At 35.7% G+C, this 24,522-nt stretch overlaps 1 protein-coding gene across 2 annotated transcripts in view; it reads left to right on the forward strand.

Moving 5' to 3' along the window:
• Positions 1-24,522, forward strand: part of RSRC1 (arginine and serine rich coiled-coil 1) — a 158,856-nt gene that overhangs the window by 86,716 nt on the left and 47,618 nt on the right. The gene's annotated exons all lie outside the window — the stretch shown is intronic.

Raw genomic sequence — 24,522 nt, forward strand, 5'->3', positions numbered from 1 at the left:
GACGTGTCCGGAGGAGCGGAGGGAGAAGGTGAGTATTTTTTTTTTTCCTGTCCAGCGATCGACACTGGACAGAACGGAGGGAGAGGAAGCCCTTCCTCTTCTAAGCCGGCTGGCTTTCTCTTCTAAACCGGCCGGCTTAGAAGAGGAAGCCGGCCGGCTTTTTCTTCTAAGGAGAGGACACCCGACGCTGGAGGACGACGCTGGAACACGGACCCGACGCTGGATGAGCACAGCGGGACCAGGTAAGTGAGATTTTATTATAGACGAAAAAGTACGGGGTTATCGAAAGTAGCAAAAATTTTTTGGACTAAAAAGTACGGGGTTAGCGGTTGGGAGGTTAATAATATCAATAATAATAATAAACAGTATTTATATAGTGCCAACATATTACTCAGTGCTGTACAATAAATTGGGGTTGCAAATGACAGATAGATACAGACAGTGACACAAGAGGAGGACCCTACCCAGAAGAGCTTACAATCTAGGCTGTTTGTCCAGAATAAAGTTTTTAATTATATTTATACCCTAAGTGGATTATATTTAGTTTGATAAGGCACAATGTGTCATAAACAATTGGTCTGTTATGTCATGAATCATATAACATCCACCAGCTAATTGGATTTCACCCCACTGGGTAACTTCAGTAGGAAGCCAGTGTGTACCAAAATAATCATTACCAATACTATATGACAACTTATAGACACAGACCTTCAATAGAGGTCTGCCAACTAGTAGTGAGTTGTAGACAGAGCAGTGTATATATCTGCATATAATACATTTTTTTATCTTTCTTTTTTGGGTTATGCAGGTTTCTAATCATGTGTGTTCTTTCCAATGGATGCTGTTCAAGAAATGTCAGCAAAAACACCTGCACGTTCATTAGACCTGTGGTTTATTAATGTATCCATATTACCTGCAACTAATGGATTTCATGGTTTTAATATTAAAGGTTTTTTTTATAGTGAATTTTTTATAGTCATTTTTTGAATAATTCCCCTTGTTGGTACTTTCAGGGCTCTGTGGGATCTGAATATGGTTTTCTCAACACATCAGAAACCACCCTATGAACCCATCAGAAACATTCCTCTTTCTAATCTCCTCCTCAGTGTGATTTTCCTTGCTGCCACAGACCCCTTATGTTTACTTTTCTCTTCTTCTCAGTCTACCATTCAGCATACGGTTCCTAGATGGGCCACCCAACTTTTCATCTAAGAATGAGAATCCACCCACTCCTGTTAAAACACTCTACTTGTGTGTGTGTGTGTGTTTCCTAGGCTTTGCGAATCTAAGATCCCATTTCCCATGACTTTAAGGGTGCCAAAAAGGATTTTGTAAGTTTCTTTTCATGTGAGTTTAATGGCTCTGGGGCTGTCTTTACTCCTAAAAAGCACATTTCCTTTGCTTATAGTTTGCACAGCAGTGTTAACCCAGAAATTGTTTTAAGCCAGTTAAGAAGAAATTGTAGGTGGGTGGCAGCCCCTGTATTGTGACTCAACTCTTCAGTAACCACCCAAAAACAGCCAGGTGGTTACTGAAAAGGATTAAAGGGGCTGGGGAGAACACTGCACAGTATAAAAGTTGGGGGATAGTATACATTTAGCATGTCTTCAAAAGTAAGCACTATTTCATTTGAGTTCTGTTATATAAATGTAGCTTGTATTGCTGAGCATGACTGAAAGGAATAATGCTCATATGTTTAAATGTGGAAAGCAAATATATCCTATTCCAAAATACTTTGCTCCAGTAGGTCTGGCCTTTTACTATTTGTTTCATGATGACTTGCTATAATGCTTCTTTTTGGATAGCAAAGGATTTTACTTGGCACATCTGCCGTGTAGTTTTATTTGGCGGTATCTCTTTCCAATGATAGATGCATGCACGTGACACCAACTATTCCAAGAGTTACCAGATATCAATTTTGAGATTATTGGAGTTTACTTTTGCCATTAGCCAATTTTATGTCCTGAATTATTGGGCCAGTTGTCTTTTTAAAATGCTTGCTAGACTCAGGTATTCATGAACTTTTTTTCTTAGGCTGACACTACACACTTCAATATCCATAAGAACACCAGACCTTTAATATCTGGGGTTTAAAAAGTATACAGGTTTTATTGCAAACTCTATGAGGAGGTTTCTGAACTTTGTATTCTAATTTGAAGTAGTGATAAAGAAGGGTGTACATTTTCCATAAATACTTTATGCTTACTAGCATTTTGGCATTGTAGTACCAGGGTCTTGGCTAAAAATCCACGTTCTGGCTAATATGTTAGCTCTATATGGACTAATAATGTAATTACACCAATTACATCATGTCCCCCTTAAATGCCTTTTCTCAAAAAGAATACATTCAATTCAGCTCATTTATGCCTCCTATCTAGTTAGTTGCCCATAGCTTCACTTTCCCCAGTTTTACTAAGTCCAAAACTGGACTGCTATTCCAGATGAGGTATAACTAATTTCTACCTCTTTTAATACAGAAAAAATATTTTGCTCGCTTGGGATTGTATGCTAATATTAAGTCTTTAGTCTACCAGAACACCCATTTTTTTAATTATTGTAGTGTAATCTCTTTGTAGTGATTATAATAGTAGACAGCATATTCCACACTGTTGGTAGAGTAAAAGAAAAGGTATACCTAAAACCAATTTGATTGCTGATCATTGTTTTGTAATGGGGCAAAATGGAGTGGCGTGATGTTATTAAAGTATAGCTACCCCTTTCAAATGAAACTCGTGTCTGAGCAGACCTGGTAACAGAGGTGTATACCTGCCTGCTAACACAAATATCCATTACCAATTTCCTTTGCACCAGACTTTCAAGCCTACTAGTCTGGGATAGTTTTATTGTTCTTTTCTCATAGTAACAAACACCATTGTCATCCGAAACATGCAGGTAATTGTAGGTGTAATGTAAGCATTTGCTGCTTAATAATCTGCTTCTGTTTAGTTTGCACACCCTAATTGCTGAAATCCTGATGGAATCGCTTTCCATATTGTCTTATTTGGATTTATAAGCTAAAACACGGCCTGATGCATGGCGTGATTTTATTTAAACCCCAGTCCTATGACTCTGGCATTTTGTTATTAATGAGAGTATTTATCATTGTCTTATTAAATACGGTGCAATAACGGTGCCATCTTTTCCAGCTAGTTTCATTTGCCCATGTTTTCTTTGTTGGGCCAAATGAATGAAATTAGAATAAACAATCTCTAAGTCATTTGTAATCATTGGCTGATTAATGGAGTTTGGTATCACAGCCATTATTCATTCACTAGCACCTGATATCTTTTCCATAAACAAATTATGTTTGGTCAAATTATGAAATTAAATGAAGCATTTGATGAGTTTATGATTGACCCTTCCAGCTCAGTGGCCATTAGTCAATGTCGTTGCCGCACTTAACTGCTTGACAAATGCGCTGTCTAAAGAAGCACATGGATTTATTATGATTTCTGATTAATGCGTACTGTTAGGCAAACTAGATTCTAATCATTTCTTGACTCTCGTTTTAGCAGTCAAGGAAGAATTTCATCGCTGATGAAATACATTTGTGTCTCTGTAGATTTAAGGATGATTATAAAATGCTGACTGCATAAATCCTGTGATGATCCGAAGGATTTTACCAAGAGCATATTTTATTTAACACCAGCCAGATCTGGTTTCATCTTCTCCCTTCTGTGCCAGTTATTATTTGCCCTCCATAAATTGCTGAGAACAATTAAGGAGATGAGGGACTCTGATAGGCTGCCCATTTCGTCTAGGTCATTTCAGTTAATTTAGTTTGCCATGCTTTAGAAGGCAAGTTTTTCCAGAAGGTAGTATTTTAATTAGGTGGTATGATGTGCACAGTGTTGTAAGTAACTACAGCATCTGATATAAGTCTTGATACCCTAACATGTCAAAAGCTCAACATTGTCACTTGCTTAGTATTTCAGTATAGGAAAGAGCGAAATTGGACACAATGTTAGATGACATTCCTGTATAGTTTGTGCACTAATTCACTATTTGTTACTGTGTCTTATTTTATTTTAGTGACCCTGGAAGTGATATGCTTAACTTCCAGTATACCACTTATATTCTTTTATAAATGTTAGCACACCTTTATAAGTTACAGAAAAAGGTCTCCTTGTAATTATCTATTTTTGTGGTGCAGGACATGTACAACAAATTGTAGGCATCCCTAGTAGGTAGGTAGTGCAGATATGTGCCACAAGTAATATATCCAACATATTACTCTCAAACGTATGTATAAGTTCTAGGCACCAGAGAAACTACTGTGGTTTAAAGAGCAGTTCCGAGTAACCAGTACAATCAATCAACCTTCTAATTCTTTCTAGTAAATGCTGTAATTGTGCTAGAACACGTGGAGGTAAATGCTGTAAAGAAGGGGGCTTGGCCCACTAAAACAGAGCATATATATATATATATATATATATATATATATATATACACACATACACACACGCACATACTATATATTACATAGTATCCACTCAGTAGCTTCTGTTTTCTAACTTATAGTACAGAAATAATGGTTGGAAAAAAGGGTTGCAATTTAAAGGAAACTTGTAGGCATTGGGACAGTAGTTTGCTTGGCAAAAGTTTTGTCTCTATACCTGACTTTTAACAGGCAGATATTTTATTGATTTCATTTTTGCAAATGGGACATGACCAGCTGATATTTAACTCTGATAACACAACCTTTGTATGTTTGTGTTGTTTCCTGTCCTTTTGATATGCGTTTTTTTTACAAAACAATTTACACAATATTTGGTTTTATTAAAAAGTCATGCAAAAGTGCCTTACCTTTATAGATCCCATTTTACACATTTTATCAAGGGTGAATAAATGCTATTTGAAAAAATATAAAATGTCACCTGCTGACTCCGACACAAGATCAGTAATGAGGAATTGTTTCCTTAAAGCGTACCTAAAGTCAGAATCTTCACTTTACATAAAAGAGCAGAGAACCCTTTTTATGTAGGGTGAAAATCTGAAAATTCTGTGTTGGGCGCTCCTTCTGTGCATGCCAGAGCATCTCTGGCATGCCCAGAAGGAGCATTTTGCTCAAAGAAAAACATATGCATGCCTAGTGAGATCGGCAAATTATTTTTTCATCCTATGTCACCCGATCTTGCGCCTGGGTTGGGTATTGTAGGATGAAGAACCCCAAAGAGAAGACGAAGATGGCAGTGGCCGGAGCGTTGGCTCCAGAACTGATGCCAAGACAACGCGGGACCCGGACCTGGACGGTAAGTGTGTTCACCATTGTGAAACCCAATTATGTACAGCTGAAGTGCAAAAGAGTGAAAACTGAATTTTTGAACAATAAATAAATTATGAACTGCTTCAGAAAGACCATCCAGTTAGGGTTTAGATATACTCACATAGGCTGAAGGATATTAATTTGCTAAAGATTCTGTATTCATTCTTTTGACCCATTTGGCTGTAGGAAAGCCTAGAGCGAACTATTAAGTGTGTTATTTGTGTGGCTGCTAATATATTTTGAATTAAAAAAAGCCCTCAATTACCTCACTTTCCTGCTTTGACCAGGCAGTCATGTGATGTTAATGGTATCTCTACAACCTCTTTAACATCTTGATTCTCTGACAGAACTCCATAATAATCACATTTGATTTGCCCTTGGCAAACAAAACCTCATTTAGTGGCTATAATAAGTATTTACTATTTAGATAGCAGGCAGTACAGTTGATGTGAATGAGATTTTCTTGGGAAAATGCAAACTAATTTAATTACTTTTTTAATGGACTGTAAAAGTGTGTTGTAACACTTTATGGGTGATACACTTATATTGCATAGTTTATTCATTCTCCTATGCACACATGTCATTCTTGTTTTCAGTATTCATTCACATAACTGCAGGCTAAACAGTTTATGCTTGTGTGAAGGAAAAGCTACAATTCTACCTATGCAATTTTATTACGATTTGGTTAATACATTCAAAAATCTGTCAACCTCCGGACCTGAGGAATGCCGGATTTTTGAAGGGTATACTTACCTCCACACAAAGACCAGCCTTCAACCTGTACTTACTTTATCCTCAATGAAGTAGTTTTCACAACCCCACCAGCTACTTTGCACATGTATTCCACAGCCTCAAATAATCCTGTAGGATGCCATCCCCTTGACAACATCCAGTGTGCCTGCAGTATACAGAATTCTCTCTGTATGAATGAGCATGGCCATAGTGAGCCAAGGGAACCCAGCAAGCACTATCTGAAGCAAAGCTGTGGACCACATAGTAAAGATCACTACATTGATGATGAATGCATGTATCCGACCACATGGCCTGCATTCAGAGGAGTGGTTACATTCATTAAAAAAAAACTTGTTTGAAAGGTCCCTTAACTGAAAGACATGCACCACACATCATTGCAGTGAAAAGAATAAAACGAACTTGCAGCTGCAGTAATAAATAAAACAAGCAGACTTCCTGTTGTGAGCTAAATGTAATATGTGCAGATTTAAAGTCTACTGTTCTCATTTGTAGTCCAAAAATATACATTTTAATATGTGTGTAATAATATAAGCAAAAAATAATGCATCATAAGCAAACAGTTAACTCTACTAAAACCATGGTTTTTTTATTTTGAGTATTTTGGTTGGTTAGTTCAATCTGGTAAAGCAGGTAAGGAGGCACAGTTTTTCGTAATAGTTTCCACTTGGGGTCAGTTTTGACTGTATTTTGGCTATTGAGTTTCATTTTACTGTTATTGTAATTCTGTCAGCCATTGTCCAATAATATAGCTTATACCTCAGGTCAGGGAAGCAGCCTCCAGGAGAAAAATGACCTTTAACAGAAATATAGATTCTGGTGAGGTAAAGAATGGGTTGTTTCTCTATCCACACGGCTGCATTGGTCTCCTCCAGGTTTTTACAGGAAGAAGCCACAGGTGGGCTTTTTAAATACAGCAGTAATTATTAACTCTTAGGCTTCTATATTGAACTGGAAAAATGTCCTAAGGACCCCTTACTAGTTCTTTTGTTGAGGTGGGGCGAAGTATTGTGGAGACATTTTGTAAACATCTTTACCATGAGATTTGTATTACATATGAAAAAATACTAATTAAAACACTTAAAAATGTAAACATTAAAAGTCATAGCTTTGTAAAGTATAAAATGTACTCCATAAAGCATTTTAAATAGCACAGGTAAAAAAAAAAGAAGTTAAAAAAATTCCCTGTCAATAACTGAACTGAGATGCAGATTAGATGAACATGTATGTAAATAGGCTGCAAAAAGGCTGCAGAGATGCAATTATAAAATTGCCAAACTGCATATTTATAAATAGGTCCCTATGTAAATATGTAGTTTGTAGAAACCATCAGATCTCATACAGACCAAAAAGCATTAGCCCATCAACAAGCAGCCACTATTATACTTAAAAACATTTTTGTGTTTGCTTATTTTCAGATAACGCACATTATATTACAAGCGGGGGCAGTAATTATGAATTGTCTTTTACTTTGAAATAAGGCTTCTTTGAAGCAAAATTTCCATTTGACATGACTCTCACATATAATGGTTACGGCATTTAAAACAAAACAATATAACAGATTGAAGTGGTTTCAGGGCTTTAATCCCTTGGTAAATTAGCCAGGAGGCTTGCCTTTTCATGGTCTTCCCAACAACAGGTTGAAATCGTTTGGGCATCGACACAGAGGTCCACCACAGGGAATAATTCTGAAAGAGATGTGGTGAAAACTGGTATCTGAGAGACATTACTTGAGTTGCTTATACCTCCCAGACCAAATAAAATTGAGTGCTATGTTCGTCGGCTGACAATAATAAAGCTTCATATAAATTATCCAGCTGTTTGTTTTTACATAACTGTTGTTGGAAAAAATAGGCTTTTATATTGTAAAGACATAGGGGAGAATGACACTGAATTTTTAGGCTTCATGTATTATTAGTGCACCTATTCTACAGAACCCCCCACCCAGTGCTGAGGATTTTTAAAATAGGATTTATTGAACCGAAAGAAGAGAACAGCCAGGGATTTATTATGGCTTAAACGTTTATATGTGATTGTACAAGGTATATACAATAGTAGAACAAATATGAATTATAAATATATTTTGACAGGGGGACCATATGCATAACTCTCAATAATTTAGAGGGTAACAAGGCCTATACTATACAAAATACAACTGATTTGATCTTAAAGAATATTAAAATATTCTGGCTGAACTGGATCCCGAGTCCGACGCGTTTCTCCAGTTTAGCCTTCCTCAGGGGATTAATGGGAAACCAATGACAATACTAACAAAAGCAAAATGCATACTGAAACAGTATTTAAAATTATATCAATTTAACATCCAGGTTCAAAACGTAAAATTTTTCACTTTTTGAACCAGGATGTTTAATTAACAATAGCCTTGTGTGGTTTTGGAGACACACACTCTTTATCAGTACTAAAATAGGATTTAGTTGCCCAAACTGTACAGCTCCAGAGAAAGTATAGGAAAATAGGGCGCTTCTTTTTCAATGAGTATTCTTATATATTGAAGTTTGAACCTTCAATCACTGTTTAATGGAATGAACACTAGGCAGTAAAGCGAAGGTACGTCAAGCCAATGTCTGGGAAGATTTTATCTGTTCCACCCTTTCACATTTTTTTTAAAAACCATTTCAAAGCAGTTTATCACTCACCTGAGCCCAATGGTATGCGTTCCACATTGACGCCTTTTCCAAAATGAGAGATTGGTGTTGCCATCTGGACCTAGTGCCAAAGGTCTTGTTGCTGCCTTCCATCTCTGACTTTATCACACACTTCATTTTTCTTAGGCCTCAAAGGACCCCTCAACTGAGCAGCCAGTAGGATATGTACATGGTACCTGATGAAGTTAAATGCAATGTAAACCTGACTTCTAATGCATCTAAAGCTGCCATGCACCAGCATAGATTTCAGAATCCGCAGTCCATCTCCAAGTTTTCATAAAGATATAGTTGTCAGTTTTATTAATTCAATTCCCTTGTTTGTTCCCCTTATAGTTTTGCCTCATACTGTTTATTTTCTTTTGCAGCTGTTGTATAGTAAAAGTTACACATACTAATAGACATAAATGCCCTTTTTTTAGTATTATAACTTAAGGAATAGTATTCCTCCAGAGTGTTCTTTTAATCTTTGTGTGTTCATTTTATGAATACATTTTAAGAAGCTGAGTTATTAATCCTTTACATTTGTGTCCTTATTACTTCACTGCAATAAGAAAACACCTATTGATATATTTTGATATTGATAGCTGTCAGCAAGAGCTTTGAATTGAGAAAACTGATGCATTATTGAAGCTGTTCAGACTGCCCTATGACCCTCAGTACTTTTCCCTGGGGTTTCAGTATTCTATTTAGCTGAGGCTTTAAGGGATCAATATGGAATTCTGTTGATATTATATTTAATTACGCTAATCAGAAATCATGCTTAGAGCATGGCACCTGCTATAGAGAACTTCAAACGCACAATAATAAGCATTCAATGATCCAGCTTAGTTTCTCTATCCAACAATCTTGAGCGAGTCCCAAATGGGGCAAACAAGGCAAGCCATTTCATAGCATTTGATACAGTTTTGGGGGTGGTTTAATTTCCCATAATGCCATTGATCAATGATTTCCTTTCAGCAGTGATGTAATTAAAGGGATTAAGCTGGCATGTGCTGTGTTATCTAGAAATATATTATTCTGGAGATTTGGAGAAAATCGATGGCAAGTGAGAAAGGCCAGTGTTCAGAATAGAACAGTAGGAGCGTGTTGAAAGGCTGAGCTGTGGTAAAACAACGCTCTAGGACAAATATACAGTAGAAATATACCTGGGAATTTATGCTGACCTATGAAGGCCAGATTCTCTGTAACCACAAGCATTTTGCAACTCTTTATCATTTTATTGTACATATAGTCTAACAGCTTTATGGCTGGCAGTTTAATCTCTGCTGGGAATAAAATGAACATTTTTTTTTGGTTTCATATTTACGTAACTTTAGTTAACCAGAAACCTGTTATATTGTTTCAACAGTGAAAAGAATATATTTATACATTTAGTTGTGTTTGGTGATTTCTGTATGATGGGTGAATTTGATAGAGGTACGATATAGGCTTCCTAGTTATGGTGTATGTATATTTAGTATATTTTCCTGGCAATGATCATGTTCATATGGAAGAAAATTTAATTATTTACAGAGCAACTTGAGGGTTAGAAAGGTTTTTCAGCCAAGTGTATCAAAAGCCAAAGCTTTTTTTTAGTTTTGAGAGGTTAGAAACATTGGGAGATGTTTATTGCTTCTTGTGTCCCTGCTAGGGAGATCCACACCCTAGAAAATAAGTTGAACTTAAATAATTTGAGTTGTAATCAGAACAGGAATCGGAAGGAAATGGCCTAATACTGACCATACTCATATGTTGTACAATTTACCATAGAATTCTACTGTGAAAGCCATGTCCAATGAAAAAAACCCTAGGGTTACTTATCACCAGTATTTCCTGTGGAGTAGACTAGAAGCAAATCATTTCTATAGGACCTAACATGTTTAAGTCTGTGTACAGACAACCATCTTCATAAAAGAGTTGATGACTGGTTGTAGAATGATTCAAAATTAGCAAGAGAGGCTAAAAAAGAACAGATCCGTGAAATGATTGAAGCAGAAGCAGGGAGATCCTTGAACTCCAGGTCCCAAGGTACAACTTAATCTCCAGAAAGCCTAAAGGAGAACATTAAGCAACACAGTAGTGATTTGCTACTCCATTTCATTTATTTTATAATTTTTTATTTTTATCAATTGCTAACATACACACATTGATCATTCTATTAAGTAAACCTTGCTAGTATGTGTTGATCCTCTTTTTCTCTTAAGAATTTCAATATTTGTGTTATCTATTTACCAAGGTGTGCTGGAAGCATTCCTCATGGATTTTGGTCCATATGATAGAATCATACAGTTTCTGTAGTTTTCTCAAATAAACATCCATGATACGTCTCCTGTATTTCACAACATCCCAGAGATTGTCTATTGGATTGAGGTCTGGTGACTTTAGGGGCAAACAGTGAACTCATTGTCATGCTGAGATGATTTGAGCTTTACATGGCTTGTTATCTTTTTGGAAGTTTCCATCAAAAGATGGGTATACTTTTGTCATAAAGGTATGAGCATTTTTATGTTCTGACGACATTCTGCATTTTACGCCTTATTTTTTCTTATTGTTTAATATATGCTTTGTTTTCTTTTTGTTTGTTTTTTTGTGATTCTGTATTGTTGTATACTTGTCTACACAGACTGTTTCCCCAGCATTTAACTTGAGGCTTTTAAAGCCCTTGTTTGAAATCCCCATGCGTTACAATGGGTTAATCTACACCAGGCACCATTATGACATTTATCTTAAATATTGCTTGCAACGTTTAAAAAATGAAAACGCTGGAAAATGCCCAAAAGCCCCCCAAAACACGGGTAAACGCTTCCATTGATTTCAATGGGACGTTTTTGCACGGTTTCCCTTCGTTTTTGAGCACATAATACGTAAATTGGGTAAAAACGCGGTAAAGTGTTTTCCAGCATTTTAAAGGCAAGCTTTAAAATGCTAATAAAAGTGCATAAAAACGCATATAAACACAATAGGAACGTTTACATGCATTTTTAACCACCTTTGCGTTTCACTGATGTCCGGATTTCTGTACCAAAAGTGGTACACTGTTTTTCATGAATTTTTTTTTTTTTTTTTTCAAATTGTAGACCTGTAACTTACAGAAATATGTCTGAACAAGGGTCTAGTAGATATCCTGAATATAACAAAGTTTGAAGCACACAATCATGTAAAAAAAAAAAAATAAAAAAAAAAAATAACTTTATTAATAAAATTAAATAAAAAACACAAAAATCAGCTTAAACAAGAATGCATAAATAAATAAAAAATACTGAAAATGCAATAATTCGGTATACTGTATAGTAATATATTTTTCTAAAACACCTCTCTAGTGTGGTAAATTTTTTCAACGTGGTGGTAAAACAGTTCAACGTCACATACCTATAGACAAAACCACATAAATATATTTTGTATTATTTTGTATTGGATTGGATACAGGACTTTGTATTGAATTCAATACAAAATATTTGAATTTCCCGCTACGACCCCCGTCGACAGGCGTATGCACTGACATCATCAGGAATCACCAAGGGACGCGTACGCGAACGCCGGGAGTTCTGATTCTTTCCGTATAAATTCTTTCCGCATGGAAATTTATTTTAGATTGTAGGCTATAATTTTTAGGCATAACTTACTGAAAAATGTCCAAAATTTAATAATAAACTTTAAAAAAAAAATTTATAAGACATTATAAAAAAAAAATCTTTAAAAAAAAAAGTGTGTAATGTAACTGTAGAGTAGCTTAAATAACATATATATATATATATATATATATATATATATATATATTTATTTTATATAAAGATTTCTTTGTATTGGACTCAATACAGCTTTTTTGTATTGAGTTCAATACAAAGTTATTTTAATTTCTCGCTACCCCTCCCGCCTGCACCGACGCTTGCAGCGACGTCACCGGGAAACCCCGGAGATCGTTTGCACACGCTGGGAGAAGACAGCGTGTGCAGTGACGATCTCCACACGCTGGGAGAAGAGGACGGACGTCTCCGGAGGAGCTGTGGGGACAGGGCAAGTGTTGTTTTTTTTTTTTTTCCAGTTGTAATCCGATCGTCATACAATGTTGTATGACAATCAGATTACACTGTAATGCTTGTTTATATTTTTAGCTCGGGGTAAACGATTGTAGCAAGTTTTCTTACCCCGAACCAGCCTTGGGGTAAACGCCCAGGAGGTTAAAAAACGTCCATGTAGAACCAGCATTAAAATCTTTGATGAAAATTTACATTTAAAAAAAAAATTGTATGAGAATGGTCAGCAACAATACTAAATAGGCTGTGGCATGTATTGAAAGCCCAGTTGGTACAAAGGATCCCAAAATGGCACATAAAAATTGCTCCCACACCATTACATCACCACCAGCCTAAACCAATGATACAAAGATGCATCCATGCTTTAATGTTGATGCCAAATGTTGACTCTATCATACAAATGTAGCAGCAGAAATCAAGACTTAGGAGACCTTTTTTTAGATGACAACTGGCACCCATTGTGGTCTCTTGCTGCTATAGCTTTAAGGATCAAAAGGTTGTATGTTCAGAGATGTTTTTCTGCATCCCTTTTTTTGAGTTACTGTAGCCCTTTTATCAGCTTGAACCAGTCTTGAACCAGAAGCTATTCTCCTCTGACCTTTGGCATTACCAAGGCAGTTTTCACAGAGAATTGAACTGGTTGGATGTTTTCCTTTTTTTTAGACTGTTCTCTGTAAAACCTAAAGATAGTTGTGCATTAAAGTAACCAGAAAATGAGAAATTTGTGGAATACCCAAGTCAGCCCACTGTGCACCAACAACCATGTCACACAAGAGTTTTGCCTTTACATATATTTTAACCCTTTTTATTTTCTTTATAGAAAATTTTCGAGTGTAGGTTCACCTTAGGCGTGTTGCTATTCTTTAAAAACACTAATTCCCTCTCTGTATTGTGCAATGCTTTTTGTATTTACTAGCCTTAAGCATCAACTTTAACATGAGCTTCTTTTCAAACTGTACTAAAAAAAAAAACTGCAAAATTAATACAACGAAATACATCTCTAACATTATATAAATATGTAAAATGCTAAAATGTGCAGAGGGTTCCTAACATAACGAGAGAACCACTTCGCTCAGCCTGCTGATACCCTACTGGATACCAGAACAAGAGGGCAGAAACAGCTCCGTGCCATCAAGTCACTAGCAGTGACTCAAGCCACGGTGTTCCATTTTCCAATAGCAAGAACTGTTCCCTCTCAATAGAGGGATGACTACCTGGGTCTGTCTGCAGAAAAATAAATAGCCCCCTGAAGCTCAGTAATGAGTTGTTGAGGGAACATTGGTCCAATCTGAGGTGGGCAGAACTGTCACTGTGGTAAGTTTGTATACATTTTTGTATCTTTGTGCAGTGTCACCAGAATCATTGACTATTTAAAGTTAAATACCTTGAAAGATCATGTACAGAAAGGAAACATTGTCCATTGGCTCACTGTTACATTTTGTAATTGTACTATATATAAAAGACCTGTTTACACCTTGGATAATAAGGCGACAGCAGCTTTTTATTTATGTTGCTGACAGAAGATCGGCAGCTGTCTCTGTTGAGAAATTTAAATGGAAATACCCTAAGGCATAGAAGTCAAATAGAATATCGGTCCTATGTTTGCATCCATTTTAAATGTTTTGTGGTTTCCCACTTAATGCATGTGTTCAGGATGCCTGCCGCTTACAGGAGTCATGCTTGATCTAGGCATGTTTGACATTTTAAAAATGGCAGATGAAAGTCTCGCTCATTCTGTATACCAGCTTCACTGTAGAATGTTTCAGTTTTGCTGACAAGCTGTCATGTGAATTTTTTTTTGTTTTAAGCGCCATCAACAAAGCGAAAAACGTCACCTGTCACGTGTAATAAGTGTATAGTACCGCTGTATTCATCTGTAATGATATGTCCTTTTATTCCATTGAATTCCCAATAAACAGAGCTGGTGAAGTGTTGAACATGTATTCAGTTTAGTTTACTTGCTTACTTCTGGTGTCTTGAGATTCCTGTGATTTTTACAGGAAATTAAAGCAACCAGGTAACCAGATAATGGAAAAAACAAAACAAAAGGAAAACCAAAAAATCTAGAAAGAAAATGATATCAGAAATGTGTTTACCATATCTACAGTTGTGTGCGTTTATGATTTTATTTAATTTTTGTACTTATCATATAAATATTAATCATGGTATCATGCAATGCTTGCTAGCTTGGTAGCAACTATTTGTTAGGTGCAGTGTCTCTCTTGGAAGCTACTCTAAGCCTATACAGATTTTAAAGTCTTTAGGAGATAAACTCTATAATAAATAATGCCTGCTTTAAAACTGAGCCCACTGTGTGTACCCAAAATCTTAATAATTAAAATTGTACAACTGTTATACCTTTTTTGTAATAAATAGTCATTTAAAGAAAAAAGAAAGTTTAACAAAATAGGACTTTCCAAGTACCTATATAATGAAGATATCTCCAGTGAAACACATTAGTTACTGTGTAATAATAATGATGATAATATCTGATAGCAGTTAACAGTTAGGGATAGGTGGGTGACAAACAATAATCCCTTTTTCCAAAACATTGTAAATAACAGAATGCCAATAAAAAAAATATTAAAACCACATGACAGTCTAAGTTAATTATTCCAGATTGGTTATAGGTGTTGGCTTTTAATAAGTGGAAGCCATGGAACACGTGATGGTTACCCAACTAAGACATATAATCAGCATTTGCTTTAATAAAACTAACACACATAATGCAATCCTTCAAGCCCAGAACAGCCATATAAACCTATGGCAAAACCGTGAGAACCTTAAAACTCCACATAGGTGGTGTTCTTGATCAGAATTACCTACTTCTTTTTGTGACTTAAAAAAAAGTCAACAGGAAGTAAGAAAATTATTTTTAATCCCTTCTTAAGACAGTTATCACTGGAACATGTTCCCCCTTTCAAGATTTCACCGCTATTCCTGTTCTAATGACAACATAAAGGTAGTTGTTCTAACCCAAGGATGGAACTTAAGTCTTCCAATATTGGAATCTTGTGATTGTAGATTCAGTATGGAAAATCCTGTACTGTATATTGTCCCAAAGACTGGAGTTTCTTTTTGAAACTCTTCATTGTTCTCTAAACCTTAAAAAAATGTTTTTGCATTTAGATCTTTAGTTATAATTTTAGGCACATCTGCCGTTTGTGACACTATATATTTGACCCTAATATTTTAGCTTATCACATATGCCTTTTCAGCTGTATTGGCCAAGATTAATTCAATGTGCTTCACAACTCCTAAAGGCACTAAGGGCAATCACTCTTGGCAGGCAGGGTTTACTAATCAATATTGTCCTGAGACCAAGTTGGCTCTGGGAGTGTCTAATAGATGCTAAGGTCTAAGTGCAGACTGTTAAAAAAAATGTTTTACGGTTGATTTATGTATACATATTGTGACCACCATCTAATCTATCCAGCCAACTTTACAGTGGTTACAAGCTTGCTTACTATACTATGTAAGAAGAATTTACCCAGCATACAAACAATATTGTCCTATAATTAGCATCTTGTACATTTGCTTTGGTGTGACCTGTGTGCCATTGCAGTGCACCAGTCATGTCTGTGTGATGATCCTTCCTCAGTGCAAGCAACGCAGGGATGTTCTTTCATGGCTCTCACAAGAATTATGTTGGCAGAAGAGTGACATGAGACATTTTAATATGATTTAAATGTGTTTGAAGATGCCACAGTGTATATTTATTCTCTCTGACACATCCATACTGACAATTTTCTGTTAGACTGACTTTGGTTATATAATGACAATGAATCCTTCTCTTTTTTTCCTGGCTTGTGTAGTCTTGTGTTAGATCTATTTCACTGCTTTGTTTCACAGTGACATTATTTTAACTGCTTACAAAGAGTCTGCATCTCCTAATCAAAGCAGACATGCACACAGATAATCAAATGTAGCACAGTGTATAATCGCGTTATAAACATGAGTCATATAGGTGCTAACATTATATTCAGTTTTTTTGTATAGGCTTATGAATTACCTAATTTAATAGATTTAAATGATGCTTTGCACCTATAGTAGTTTATGTATATATTTGCCTTCTATCTATCTACTTATCTATCTATCCGTCTATAAAAGGAAGAGCTACTACCTACCACCCAAGAGGTTACCAACTGCTTTTTCCCTTCTTACTAAACCAGTAGTAGTTTGAATTGCCACCATTATGCCCTAGAGGTAAATCTGTCCAACCTATATTGGCAATCTGTCCATATCAAACCAAATGCAAGGAACTGAACTGTGTCTAGCAATGGAGCCTTGTCTCCACCTCTCTGCCACAATCTGAGCATTAGTACACCTTGCACAGAGCACTGGCACCACTACCAATCAATCAGGAAGCAGCTTTGTTGATTGGCCAAGGCACTTAAGGAACTAGCAGTACATTGCTTTGCTATCAAGCAACATGCCGTTAGGCTAGTGCCTCCCAGTTGTAATTCTACTACTCCTGTGTCTTCCTTGACCCTAGATACTTTTGTCAATCCCTACCACAAGAGGCTCCAGTTCCATCTGTGCTCCTGTGACATATGTGTTCCTGTGCCCTCCCTGTTTGCTGTTTCTCCATTTACTGATTTCTGCTTGTTCCAAATGTCAAGGTTTGCTTCAATTTTGGTACCTCACTCTATATTTTCCCTGGTTCACAAGTATTAAGCACCCATTGCTTGGACTAGCCAGCTGCCAGTGGCAGCGGATTCCGACTTTGGTATTTGACAGTGTCAATAAAAACCTCAAATATCTATGTTTTGGTGTTCTTTTTGCTATTGGTTTGTGTAGTGTAGTCAAGTTCTAAAGAGCTCTCTAAGGGTCTTTAAAAAAATTAAAGCAGACTAGACTATGTCATGTCGTCTGGAATAATGTTCAGTGGACTGGCGAGTCAAAGATTCTTGGCCACAGTCATAGTAGACACGTTTGGTGTGAATCAAAGACAGCATTTCAGGAGATCCTAATACCAACTGTGAAACATAGTGATATAAATGTTATGGCCTGGGGTTGCTTTCTGCTTCAGGGCACAAAAATCTTGCAGTTATCGAGTCAGCATCATGTTCTTAATTAATGAATTGTAAGTGTTCTTGATGGACATGCAAGGCTGTCCGAAAGTTGAAGTTAAACCAGAAATACATAGTTCAATTATAGGCCAAACTAGCAAATCAACCAAGGAAAGGCTTAAATAAATAAAAAAGATGGATATAGCCTATATCAAAAATGTATTTGCTCCAGCTCCTATTCCTTTTTAGCTATAGACCAAAACAAATTTTACATTTGCATTTTGTGCCTGTGTATCCAACAAAGTTTGTTTCTGTTTTGGTCGATGTTTTTAAGAAAAGTAGTTTTATTGTAGGTAGAAAACATTTTTTTCAATATGTTGCCCTGAGTAAAATGACACTAAAAATTCCTAAACTATTCTATTTTTAGTTTTGTGTATTTTCTTACCATGCAACACTAATAACAGTTACAAACAAAATAGATGAAAACGAAATTGCTTATGTATAAAAATAACAAAAAAAAAAAAAAAATCATAAAAATAATAGCAATAACATTTTTCGTTTTCCCTGATAGATGTCTTAACTGTATTCAGAGTATTTCGGCTGTTGTAAGTAACCCGCTGTATATATTTACATATTCCCTTCAAGGCCTATATGAAGTCCTATGTGACATGCATAGGATATGAATATGCTGTAGCAGAAACAGCAATTGCTTAAAGACCTAATTTAACCTCCGTCCCTAATTTTTTGGAGAGATTTGACAGGACAGTTTATAAAAGGACATCTAATTTTTTAGAGAGATTTGACAGGACAGTTCATAAAAGGACACACAACCATTTTCATGAAAGGGTGGTCAAAACTTTCACCAAGTTGATATTAGGACACTGGTGGGTCTTAGGAAGCAATTTCTGGTTAAAGGGGGGAAACCAGTTTCTGGGGACAAGGGTGTGCTTGTTATTTTACACTAAATCATTACATGCACTGATAATTTTATTGAAGGAGTTATTTATCATTTGAATAAAGATGTTTACCTTTTCAAATTCATTAAAAAGCCAAAAATTGTAATTGAGTGTAAATAAGGTTTTTATGACTGTATATAGTCTAACCTTTCCCAAACTTGGGAAGGAATACAATGCAGGTACCTGTGCTTGCAGGGATATTATAAAAGTCTCTCTGCCGATTGTACAACTTCTAAAATTAAAATTATCTTGGTTCTATTTTATCTGTAGATGTGATGCTTATGTGCAATTTGCAGTTTCCCATCTAAATTTCTTCAGTTGTTTTTTTTATTGTATTTTATTTTGTTTTTCTTTGATAAAAAGGGTTTCTTTATATAGCAATGATTTTTTCAATCTCTGAAACTTTCTTTGTTGGAGAATTTTTCCAGGTTATGTGTTTCAATGGCAGTAACTGATTGTCCAAGAGGAAATGTTTCAGTGATTATCATATTTACTGCTTTAAAAAAAGGAAAAAAAAAACACTTAGGGCCCTTTCAGACCTGCAGAGTAAACCCTTAAGGTTCCCTGCTTCCATGTAAACAGCAAACACAGCACAAATCCTAAACATCAACCACGAGGCTAAACAGACTTGTTGCTTTTGTGTGCCGCTCCACAATGTGCTGCGGCCACTGCCTCAGCTAGGTGCTGACCGTGGGTCTGAAAAAGCCCTTACTAGGGTCTGGTGTATAGAAGGTCTTATTGGTATTTTACTGCTTGGTGACATTATTTTGTCCTTTATTACACATGGTGGAATAAAGTGCCTAAATCCAGGACCTACTTAAAGTATTTATTAGAATATAGCATGTTTTTCCATTTTTATTTATCTTAGCAGTAAATAATGTAATCATATGATTTGATAAAGATTTTATATTTCCCTCGTTTACCTCGTTTTAAACTGAAAGCCATAGGTTACCTTACGTCTAAATTCAAACAGGGACATACTCACAAGATTTAGAAATTGGCGTATAGTCAGACAAATGAAAGGCCGGCATCTGCTACACTTTATGTAACATATGACACTAAGGAATGTCTGTTAAAGCATTTTTAAAGCAAATTTCCCAAAGCATTTCACTCAAATCTACATACTGTTTGAATCACCTATTGATTTTTTAAATGTCTTTTGATCTCTTAATAGAATATTTGTTGCTGAATTGGCATGTCCTTCCCTCTATCGTAGCTGCTAGTGTACCCAAGAAATATAATAAACAATTAAATAATTATAATAAATGAAGAGTTTGTCCCCCCATTACCTACCTATAATTGAAATACGCTTTCAGTCAATCAAGCTAAATCTCAGTTTGATAATGATCTAAAATAGGGCTATGGAGCTCCAGTCCTTGAGGGCCTGGATTGATGTGAATCCTCACAAGTGAACTCTGTGACTAAAAAACAGGCTGCTTTTTCTTTTTTAATATTATTATTAATATTATTATTATTTAATAATTCTTAATACTTATTTTCGATTTTCTAACTCATAATTCCCTTTTCTAACATACACCAGCAACAGGTAAGAAAGTAAGTGGTTACTAAGGGAAATTCATCATATATGTGGCCATTCATTCTTGTCATCCACCACCCCCTACTGACACCGGGTCAATGAAAAACAAATTTAAAAATTTCAAACTTTAAAAATTATATTTTTTACAATACCTTTTTTAATGTACATAATAATGTATAATTTCGGTTTGCAGTCATTTGCTTTCTTTCATTATTATCAATACATGAACAAACATTTTTAATATATTACACCAGCAAGCCCAGTTTCACTATATTTATGTATATAAGCACTTCAAATAACTAATGGTAAGTAGTTTCATCAATTTACACTCCCTTTAGATTACTAGTACTGACCAAAGTATACTTAGTATGTCCGTTCTACCTGTTTAGTGTGCAAGTTTTGCTGGGAAAATCTATTGTGTCCTGTGCAGCTCATTATCTGCTATAAGTGAAGCCCAGTGTAATCTAATATGGCAGCACATTGAAGTGAAATATGTCAGCTCATTTAGCAGCCTTTTGAGAGACATGTCAAGTACATAATAAAAGGAACTAATTATTAAAACATTTAAAAGAAGGGAAAAGGGGACTCGTTTCCTTGCTGTTTAACAGATTTAACCCAACCATAAAAAGACATATTTTATTTTGCAATTAAACAGACGATTGGTGGTTTGTCGCTGTTTTTGCTTACGTACCCATTTTATTTGCTTTCGTCCAATGTCATAAAAGTTTCCTAATTGTGTGACCATTGCGTTAATTCTTGACTCAGAGGCAACCCCCCATTTCCATTTTTTTTTTTTTATATCCAGAGTTTTCAGAATATTCAGCATGTCGCAGCTGTTCATGAATAATGTCCATTTAAAGCGCCTGGCATAGAATGCTGGTGTGTTGGCGAGATGAATTAAATGTTTGGGGGATCTGACAGGCAGCACGCTGCTTTGTGATCATTCCAAAGTTCTAATAATCTCCCTCACCTTCTTTGCCTGCCACTAATGAAAGAGAATAGGTGATTGCACCTCCGGCTATGTTCTTCGCCTAATGACTTCTCCAAAGGCAGATTTATGAAGAAAAAATTAACTTTGAATGAGGATTGAATTGGTCTTGACAGTCTGATAGACTGTGACACAGATTCTATGGCAAAACAGACGTAGCCCTAATTGATTATCAATATTTTAAGCAAAGTGATGAAAATAAGCATTAAGTGATGAGAAAGGCAGTCTTAATACAGTAGGCAGTAACCAGGAAGGCGAGGGTCTGCGGGGAGGCTGGTCCTGATTGCTGTTACTGAGTTTTATCTGTCAATTTCTCTTCTTTAGTTTTCTTTTTTTGCCTTTTTGTGTCCCAACATTGTCTCTTTTCAGCTGCCTTTTTCCTGTTTCAGCTCTACGACTAGCATGTTAATATTCTTGAGAGAGAATCTATGCGGCACTTTCTCTGGAGATGTTTGTTTAATATTTAACCTATTTGGGCAGTGCTAGTAATGCTTGTTTTATAAATATAAATATATATATTATATATATACACAAAACACACACAGAAAGGGCCTATATTTTATATAGTTAATTCAGCATCAAGTTCCCAAACATTGATTTTATTGCAAGGCAGTCAAGCTGCCTTTCCTAGCCTTCCCTTAGTTTCATAATTACAAGATAATGTGGAGATGGATGTTGTAATTAGAACACCTAATAATAAAAATGTGTTTTGTTTTCTAATTTTGTAGCCTGGGTAGTGAAAAGTGCAATCACAGCATAGATATCCTCTAGAAACTCAGCGGGTGTCAATTAAAAGCTACATTAATCTGTTCTGATTTTACAGTGTTAGACTTGGCTGGTTTTATGATGCTTGGTGCGTGTGTGTAAGAGCTGTTAATGCTCTGCAGAACAAGTGCACTTCACAGAACATTCACACTGTATTCACGTCTGCTCAGAGGTTCTCTCTAACCATCTAAATTAATACTTTACTTCATATCATGTTGTAACTTGCAAAACTGATTTTTTTTAAATTTGTATATCCACACCGTTGTTTCATTGAAACACATAGAATTGTGAAAAAAATGTTTAGTGAACACATCATTGTGTATAAATGTAAGCTTGTTTTAATTTATGCTATAGACAATTCTTTTTCAAAAAACCAAAACAAACAAAAAAAAAACAATCTTTTACATATAACCAGCTAGATGTAAATGAGTGTTAATGGAAAATGTGTCATTATAAATGTTCAATAGATATATTTCCCTATTTCATAAACTCTTTCTGTTTTGTAGTATGATTTTTGTGTTTAACTGATCTTCACTTATACACGCTGGGGTCAGGTCCCAAAACAAAGGCTGTATGGCTACAAAAGCTCATCTTGAAAGCTATTAAGCAGAAGACACCGATTACGTTCCAGTGGGTCTTTACAGTTTCCACAGTTATTAAATGGTAATCATAGAAAAATGTGAATGTCACTGACAGATTTAACATGTATTCAAATACACTACATTTTTCCCAAGACAACTGAGTATTTTGCAGCACCATTTGCCTGCTGTGATTATAGTGTCTTGGCACATGAAGAGTAAAGTTCTTGTACTTTGTTGCAATTAATATGAACTGATATGTACTATCATTAATCTAGTATGTGGCTTTAATTACCCTCTGTATTTAGATGTTAAGCTTCAATTAATCTATACATTGTCTAAGTCAAGGTATTAATTCACATCAGATAGCAGATACCTGTTCATCTTTTTTGATAGATTTTGTAACATATTCAGTCATTAATGTAAACGTTTTCATTGTAGTGATTCCAAAAAGTTCTGGAATTAGTATAAAACATATACAGAAGGTTGAAGGGTAGTAGTGATAAGTGTACCTGTGAACAGGGGTAATAAACCCAAAATATTCATAAAACACAAACCATGTTAAATGAGACTTTAGTTATGTACCAGGTATTCTCATTTTTAAGTGTAGAAATAAATCTTTTGTTTTAGGTTGCAACTTTTGTAACAGCCACGTGATAAGCAATATCCAATGTACGTGTGATAGGTTTATGACTGTGGCATTTTTATGTTTATGTCCATCATTAAATGTGGTCAGGTTTATTGCCGAACTCCAGTAATACTTAAAAGCTGTCTTTACAGTGGGGCTTCCTTTTGAAATGCGGGGTTAAATGCTCGTCTTGGGGTGATGCACATAGTCCTTTTCTATCTGATGGCTCATTTGGGGGGGGGGGGGGGGGGGATGCAAATAGTCCTTTTCTATCAGATTCTCTGGGTTGTAGGCAGGCCTATGGCTTCCAGGGCTACAAGTTCCTCATTGTAGAGAATTATGACCAAAGCACAGAGAGCGCCTTAAAGAAGAGGCTGTGGGGGGCCAATCACAAGAAAGAGACTGCAGGACTTAGGTAATAAGGTAAGTAATAGTAATTTTTCAATTTCCCCTAGACAAAAATCAAGTATTGAACCCTTGCAGTGCAGTGGGAAACCCACTACAAGGACAGTTTATAACTACTTCTGGAGTTCAGCTTTAAACAGCTAACAGGACACAATGTTGTTATTACTCTTTAATATTGAAATGTCTGAACACTTTAAAATCCTTCTTGTAGAAGTACAAACAGAACAAGAATTCCCACTTACATACAATGAGGTTTGAAATCTAAGGCAATTCTCCAATTGAATACGCAGATAAATTAAATATATATGATCTATTTTATCTTTAAAAAATTTGTAATTCTCCTAAATATTGATTATTTTCAGGAATTTTACCAGTGTTTAGCCTTTTTCTCAACCAGTCACATAATTAATAGAAAGTTCAAAGTAAACTACTAGCGTCTTTGTATTGTACATATATAAACTGTTGGTCATAAATTGCTTTAATCTGTTGGCTTTTGCAGCATGATTAGTTAAACTCTGGGCAGATTTAAAAGATACAAACAAATGAATCTTTGTAATCGTTATTATATAAGTAAATGTTTCTTGCAAAAGGAAGCAGTAGAAGTACCAGATATTTACCTGGTATTGTCCCTTTGCAACAGGGCTGGACTATGAGCAGAACAAGCAATAAAAAGAGCCAATCAGTGTTAACAAAAATTTATGAAAAAGCATAGTGACAGATCGACTAGTTACTGTGCTGCTTCTCATTTCACTGCCCAGTAACAGAGCGGGCGGCTCACAGACTGAATGATGCTGATCATAGGACTGAGAATATCTAGCCACAGAAAAAGATGTACTGCATGGACAGCCCATAGACTGAAGCTGAATATTACAATATAGTAAAATAAATGACGGTATAAGGGGGGTAGCACAGTAACATAGCTTAAAGCCAATGGCACAGCGTTTATGTAACATCTGTT

The sequence above is a fragment of the Pyxicephalus adspersus genome, chromosome 4, assembly GCF_032062135.1.
Source record: "Pyxicephalus adspersus chromosome 4, UCB_Pads_2.0, whole genome shotgun sequence".
Classification (NCBI taxonomy): Eukaryota; Metazoa; Chordata; class Amphibia; order Anura; family Pyxicephalidae; genus Pyxicephalus; species Pyxicephalus adspersus.